The following is an 8173-nucleotide window of genomic DNA, read 5'->3' as shown; positions in this document are numbered from 1 at the left end:
CCTCCGGCTGCACCGCTCCCGGCTCCCGACGGGCCCGGTCCGCCCGCGCGGCGCCTTAAGAAGGGGCGGCGGCGGCGGCGGCGAGCGGGGCGGGGGGCGCCGCTGCCAATGGGGAGCGCGGGGTGGGGCCGCCCGCCGCCAGGTCCGGCCCCGCGGTGCCGCGGGGGGGTACCGGGGAGCATCGCCCCGGGCACCGGGTACCGGGAGGAGGGGGGGGCGTCCCGGGATGCCGGAGTCACGGCCGAGGGAGCTGCATGGCCACGGAGGGCAGTGTGTCCCAGCTCGCTGCCGACACTCCGGGGGTTAGGGTGGGGAGCAGTCGGGCCATGGCTGGGCACGGCTCCCCAACTCCTGCAAGGCCAGCTGGCGTGAAGAACCGAGCAGAGCCGGGGGCCTGACCCGGCCTGGGGGCGGCGGAGGTCGGGCACAGGAGGAGGAAAGAGAGCGGGGCTGGGCACGCCACTGGTGCAGCACTATCTTCTTGGAAGGGCAAGGGAGAACAGTTTTAAACTAAAGGAGGGGAAATCTAGATTAGATGTTAGAAGGAAATTATTCACATTACAACGGTGAGACACAGGAACGGGTTGCTCAGAGAAGTTTTAGGTGCCCCATCCCTTGGAGCGTTCAAGGCCAGGCTGGATGGATCCCTGGGTGACCTGATTTAGTAGGCAGCACCCCGTCCATGGCAGGGGGATTGGAACTAGATGATCTTTAATGTCCCTTCCATCCCAAACCATTCTATTGTTGTTTGAATCCAACACTCACCTGCACCCCGAGGGGTCAGCACCTTCCTATGTCATCACCCTGCACATCACCATCTCTCTCTGAAGGGGCCCCAGGAGTGGCTGTGCCATGGCAGCCAGCCTGAACTCCAAGAAAGGCCCCATCTTAGGTCACGCAAGGCACTGACTTGCCCAAAATCTTGTAGCCAGTGGATGCTCCAGGCAGGATGGCATTTATGCAAGCCTGCCTGTTTTCCTGAGGGGCTGGGCACAGAGCTTTCTGTGTGTCCCTGGAAGCACAAAGTGGCTGTGGCAGGGACTGGGACAGCAGTGACAGGGCACAAGACTACCAGGTCACCCTAGTGTGGCACGTTCACAGGTGCCCCAGCACAGAGTCTGGGGCTGCGGGCGCTGTGAGAGACAGCAGCAGAGACTTGCTGGAAGACAGCAGGAACTCATGCCACTCTGGCTGCTTCAAGTGGCTAATCACCTCCTCTGCTAAAGCCCTTATTTCTCATTGAACATGTCTGGCTACAGCTTCTGCCTGTTGCTCCTCGTTCTTCTCTCCCTGCTAGATTCGAGAGCTCTCCAGTCACAGTGATTGTTTCCCACAAAGGTGCTTCCATACAGCCATCAAATACCCCTTTATTTCATTGCTGATGACTCCCTCTTGCAGGGTGCCTGGCTGAGCACCAGGCTTGCTGCATGGCTGCCTGCTGCAGGGTCCTCACAGCCAGAATGTTGGTATCCAGGCACAGGGAATTTGCTACAGGGCACTGCCATGGGGCAGGAACCACACCAGCTCTCTGCACTTGCCATGGTGAGCCACGATGCCAAGCAAACCCATCAGACTGGGATGTCAGTGTGACCACCACACATGTGCAATGCTGTGTTTGTGTGCCCCTCTGAGCACTGTGGGTGTGCTCTGCCTGCCACCGTCCACAGCCCCATGCCTGGCTGCAACCTTGCATGAGTGCGTGTGTGCTCAGGGTGAGCACCCCTGCTGCTGAGCTGCTTGCTCATCCCAGGTTTGGTAACCACCCGGATAATTATTTGTACAAACTGCAAGCTGGCTCCCACTGCCCTCCCTGTGACTGGCAGGTACAGAAAACACACATTCCGGCAGGAAGCCAGCTCGAGCATGCCAAGACTGCGAATGGCACTGGGCACACTGGCTCCCTGGGGCTCCAAACCCAGCACGCCAGCGCAGTGGGGCTTGGCTCTGGCCACGAGCACATGCACACGCAGGCAGGGCTGCCGGTGTTCCAGCGCAGCCCACGTGCAGCCATGCAGCCGTGCAGCAGCCGTGCAGCCGTGCGTGTGCATCGGTGTGTGCATGGCACAGGGCACGGCTGGGCACACGGTGCCCTGTGAGCAAGCACGGCCCCGCAGGTGCTCATGCCGTGTCCCCGGGGTGCGCTCACCCCACGGCACCCCGTGAGCACGTGTGCTGAGTGCCAGCAGGACACATGGGCTCAGACAGAGCACGCTGCAGCCCCCAGCCAGCGGCACCCAGCGGGGTGGTTTCCCACTCATGGGGCTGCGGGGTGTTCCCCAATAGCTGCTTTTGGAGCTCCTCAGTGCCCTTCCCACGGATGCTGCCACCTTTCCAGGACATTTCCTTGGGGGAGAAGAGCAGCCAGCAGGTGCCTTGGCACAGCAACAGTCACGGCCATAAGAAACATCCTTGCACTGGTCCCATCTAGACCCTGTGCTGGCCTAGATGTCTCCATCCCACCCCTCCGGATGCATCCACACTGGGGACATAATGGGGCAGGCACCTTGGGGTGCGACAGAGCTCTCTGCAAGGGGCTGCAGAGGGAAGCACAGAGCATCAGTGAATCGAGCTGGGATGCATGAGAACATTGGCAGGGACGTTTGCAGAGCAGTGAGGTAGGGCGCAGGCTTGGGGCACAGGGAGCCTGGCAGTGTGGTGCTCCGAGGGGGGTGCGATGTGCAGGGAATGGTGGCACAGTGATGGGGACAATGCACAGGAAATTAGAGCGAGCAGCAGCCAGACACGCTGCGGGGGGAAGGGAGATGCTGCGCTCCACTGAGGGCTGTGTGAAGGAGGGGGAAGGCTCTTCTGCTAAGCTGGGGCCAGCATAAGTACCAGCCACCTCTTTGCACATCTGGGACCTCCCTTTCCCATCCCCAGGACTAGTATGTTCCAGTTTCCCCTGGCCCTTGCTCCTGGGGCCCCATCCATGCCAACCCAGCTCCCAGGGAATAGGAACCCTCTTAAAGCTAGCAGCCCTGATGCTTGGTGACCCTCTGCCTGGTGGCTCATCTGCCACCCCAGGCTCTTCCTGGGGAGAAGGCAGCAGGAAGGTGGGGAGCAGTCTGCCCCATGCTTGCATTGCAATGGGCAGAGAGGTGGCACAGGGTACTGCCAAACAGAGTAAGCCTGTGTGGAGGCAGTGCCAGATGACCCCCGTGACTCTTGCAGGGATAGTACTGCTCTGGGAGCAGGATGGGAATCCACCTAGGATCAGGGATGGGAATCCTCCCAGGATCAGCTGGATTCATAGAGCGCTCATCCAGCAAATATCCTCCAGCAAATTTCAGATGGTGCAATACAAACAGGGTGCAGGTGAGCACAGGAATGCTGACTGAAGGCACTAACCTCCAGGATACTTCACTGGAGCCATCATTCCCCTTTCTAGAGCATTATGAGGGCCAGACACCTGCACACAGCCTGCTGGGTGCACAGCACACACACACGCACACACACACACACACAGTGCCAGCGCACTCGCAAGTACCTGCATGCACACACAAAACAGTCTGTGTGCAGCCACCTCCTCTGCCTGTGTGAGCACTCAGTGTGCCACCCAAATGTGTGTGCAGACCATGCACACACACACATACACCTGCACTCACACGTGCATGCATACATCCCATCATATACCCCTGCTGCTTTTTCACACAAGGAGAGGGCACACGCTGCCACCACAACACGCTATGGATCCCTCAGCTGACAAGCTGATCCTGGCTCTTGCCTGGCACTGCTTTTTTCTCTGGAGGGGCTGTGCTGGGACATCCCTGCTCCGAGGGTCTAATTTCCACTGTAAATGTATTCATGGATAATTTATCCCCAGTTGTTCCTGTGCTAATGTTGTCTTTTAGCTGAAATAGCTCTCCTCCTCCCTGGCGTTTACCCTGCTGATGTATTTATAGTGAGCACTCCGTTTCCCCACAGCCTGCGCTGTGCTGGGCATGAGTCGCTGTCCTCCCTTCACTGGTCTCCCGGGCTCTGCCTCCTTGGCAGCCCCATGATACCTCTGATCCTCTTCCAGGCTGATTCCAGCACAGGCAGGTCCCTTGAGGCCCAGGCAGGCATGAAAGCAAGCACCCAGTCCTGCCAGAAATGTCTTCCTGGTTCCTCCTAGGATTGCTTTTGCCTCTCCCATGTCTGTGTGCCCATTGTGTGATGGCTCACAGTGATGGACTCCCATGCCCATGGCTGCTTGCTCGATCCCTCTTCTCCCTGCTGTCCCCTCCCTGTCATTGTCCCGCAGTGTCTGATCTCCTGTCTTGCCCACAGACCTCCTCTGTTTCTGGTCCTGCACCCCAGACCATCACACTGTTCCCGTCCCGTGTCCCCTGGACACCTCTCAGAGTGGGGGTCGCTTTGTGCCACGGCTGGCAGTGACCTAGTGACTGTCACCCATCCCAATGGCTCCCTGTGAGCTTCTTCCTCCCAGCACCCTTCCCCAGTCCCCTCCTGCTGCCAGCAGGAGTCCCTTTGCTCGCTGGGCACAGCAAACCCTGGGAAGGCATTACCATCACCAAAGTCAAGTTAACCCCCAAGTTTGTTTAATCTAGTCTCCTTCCAGTTTAATCCAGTCCTCTTCCTCACAGGTTTCCCACATCCTTGGCAGCAGGGTGTGAATACTGGATGCCAGGCACTGCTCACCCAGGGGGTCTCCAGGGGTGCCCAACCCCTGCCCTGGGACCCCCATCCCTGCATCTCTCTCACAGCCTAGACCCTGTCTTTGCACAGCCTCCCTGGACCTCGCACGGTCCCCAGCCTCTGTCACCATGCACAGTGCCCCCGGGTCCCCGCTTGGACTCTTCCTGTCGCCGGGACATCATTAGAAATGTTAATTATTTATTATCACTAAAAGCCCTTTTTGCTGCATTGCTGTTCTCTGCCTATCTCTCTGCCCCTTGCTGCCTGTAACCGGATCCGCCTGTGCTTGCCTCCTGCCTCGCAGTCCCTGTCCCTGCTTTCCCTCCTACCTGCTGGGACACAGGGTGGGGGAGTGAGAGCCTTCCACCACCCCCTGCAGGACGTGGCCCTATGGGATGAGCTGGACTTGTCCCCGTGGGATCCCAGAGACACGTCTGGTGTAGAGATGTACCAGTATCAGTGCCCAGCCTGGGGACTGCCCTGTCCCATGCCAGGAGAGGGGACAGGAAGACAGAGGATGGACGTGGCTGGTGCTGTGATGGAGTGAGGAGCCATTAGCTCTTCTCAGCCAAGGACAATTTTGTCCCTACCCAGAAGCACTGGGATGGGGCTCCCTGGCCAAGGGATATCAGCAGGGTAGAGGCATCAGACTGTGCTGCAGCCCTCCCAGAGAGCATCCCTGTCTGGGAAAGAGCAAACAGGCTGAGGGGGAACCTGGGGTGGTGCTTGCAGCCAGCCGGGGCTGGCAGGACACGCTCGGGGCATCCAGCTGCTTCAGAGAAGCCAGGCAGCTGCAAGGAGGTAGGGGAATGCCCAGCCTGCACAGCTCAGCCTCCTCTGCCAGGGCTCCTGAAAGATTTATCAGCTCCAAGTGGATCCCATTGATGAATCAATTAAAGCTTATCAAAAGCAGTGGAGTTCCTTCCCATGGGGCAGGGCTGGCACTGGATGCAGCAGCTGTGCCACAGCCAGCGCTGGGTGAGATTGGGAGCTGCTTCAGGTTGCAACATCCCTGAACCCTGCTGGGCAGAAATCACCATCTGGCAGCATCTGTGCCTACTAGAGCCTGCCAGGGTGCCCTGGTACCTTCTAGGGACGGGCAGAAGGGGCCGTGACAGAGCGGGCTGTGACAGTGCAGATGGAAGCCCACTGGAGTCGATACAAAACCTGGATTCCTCACAAGAGGCCTCTCCTTCGTGATCCCCCACCTCCAAAAGGAGCCAGGCTATCCAGGTTAGCAAGCTCCCCAGCTCTGGGGCTGTCACCCCCTGCTGCTGCACAGTCCTGCTCAGTGCTGGAGAGCCGGGCAGCAGCGGGAAGGAGGCTACGGCGACAGCTGTGGGAGAGACGCTGGGGGATGGCTCCCACGGGAGCGCAGGGAGGAGCACCCAGGCCGCTCATGGAGCAGAATTGATTCCTGCAGCACAAGCACTGCCTCCTGTGCCTATTCATTGTCGATGTGCGGGAGAACAAGGAGCAAGAGAAGCCGGCTCCCCCCTGCACAGCCAGCCCACACTCCTAGGGGCCGCACCACTTCCCAGCCCGCCGGCCGCCGGCAGCACCAGCGTCTGCCCGCACCACCGCCCGCTTCCCTGCATTATACAGCGCTGTCACGAGCCGCTGAGTCCCCAGGTGTTTTGTGCAATAATGCAAAGCAGATCTAATCCACCCCAGCCCCAAGCTCTCTGCAGTCCCCTCCCCACAGGCTGAGCGTGTTCCCTGGCCAGGCATGGGAGAGAGACCCAGGACTGCGGAGGCTCTGCCTGCCCCTGGAGCTGACAGCCGATTCCCCTGTTGTTACTGCACACCCCTTGCGGTTCCCCAGAGCTTTTCTCTGCCAAAAGCACTCTGTAAGCATTTGCTCTGCAGCAATAAATCAGAGGGATGCTCACACAAGCACGGGCCAGCCCTGTGCTCCCTGGGACCAGGGTGCAGCAAGGTGCTTGAGGCAACGCTCAGCCCCAGAATGTGGTTCATTCATTTCCTGTCTGACCACAGCTTGGTGGGGTTCCAGGTGGCAGTTCTCTGAACTCTTTGGGTTGTCTGGGTCCTTTAGGACTACAGCAGAGCAACCAGGGACCCCTCTACACCCATGTGTGATCCCAGAGGGTGCCCAGGACTGGCTGGGGTCTAACATGGATGCAACAGCCCTGGCTGTGGACAAGGTGGTTCCCTGTCCCCAGACCATGCCCAGTTGCCTGTATTCCTCTTGCTCAAACTCTGTCAAGGAGCCAGGGAGGAGCAGCTGAAATCCCTGCCTCCTCTGACACCCCGATGAGCATGTTGAGGCAGCAAGTTCTCAGCTCCCTGAGAGCCCCGAGAGTCACAGGAATCGGCAGGCTCTCAGGAACTGGCAGGCTCTCTGGTGGCTGAGAATCGGCTCCAGGGCTCAAAGAGAAAAGGCTGGTCAGGGAGAGCTGAGGCTGCCCCATGCTGTCCTTCCCGTTCCAAGGGCCAGGGCTCAAGCCAGTCGATGCTGTGCAAGCAGGAGCTGTATGCACAGCTCACTTGAGATCAGTCCCAGATCTGGGGCTGCCAACAGCTCCTTTCTCTCCTGCACTACTCCTTTCAGCCTGTGCCTCCCCATGGCCCCAGCTGATGCAGCTGCAGATAAACAGACAAGGAGAGCCAGGCAGCAGCTCCCGGCTTGCTGTGCTGTCCCCTGGGAGGCACAGACATGGCAGCTTTAGATCAAGACTCTTCAGAAGCAAGAACAATCCCAGCTATCAGCAGAGAGCGGCTGGCTGGTTCCAGGCATTCACTCTGCTGGGTACACAACATGGGCAGTAGGTTTTGGACCAACGTACTGGGACCACTGATGCAGAGCCATGGGATGCTGCAGCTCCCAACAGCATGGCTGGGCTGGGGGCAGAGCAGGCAGCAACAGGTGACCCCCTGTCCCAAAACTGGGAGCAGTGGGAGCCCAGTGCCATCCTGCTCTATGCAGAACTAGAGTCAGCCTTTAGGGAGTGGTATCTCCATGCCTGGGAAGACTCCCAGGACCCCTCAGACCACTCTAGCCCAGAGGAAGCTGAGCCATAGTCAAGCCAAACCCTACAGTACTATTCTGGGGTAGCTCAGGGACCAGTTCAGGTGGGATGCCCTGACCCATCTGCCCTTTCCTGGGGAGCATGGGGGTGTTAGCAGCACGGTGGGTCTCTGTCTCCATGGGTAGCAATCTGGAGGGTACCACCGTGTTCTTTGAGGGAAGCAGGAGCACAGACACAGTGGTTGAGGCTGGAGAGGACACGAGATTATGTTTCTAGTGGACAAAAAGAAGGGGGTCCTTCTGCAGCCCACACCTTGCAGTGCTTGGACTGTTTTATTGCTGCCATGGAAACTGCTGTGGAGCATGATTCTGTTGCACTGGCCAGGGTGACCGGGCCATGGCGCTTCCCAACCTTCCTTGTGCTCTCACACCTGGATTTACAGAGTGGGAGAGGCTGGATGCTGCCTGCCAGTCATCATCCTTGGGTCACCCTGTGACAGGATGGGGGCATACCTGGGTAGGGCACCCAAGGAACAGAAGGGATGG

Source organism: Haemorhous mexicanus, chromosome 7 (assembly GCF_027477595.1).
Source record: "Haemorhous mexicanus isolate bHaeMex1 chromosome 7, bHaeMex1.pri, whole genome shotgun sequence".
NCBI classification, from domain to species: Eukaryota; Metazoa; Chordata; class Aves; order Passeriformes; family Fringillidae; genus Haemorhous; species Haemorhous mexicanus.
This window is presented reverse-complemented; position numbering follows the sequence as displayed.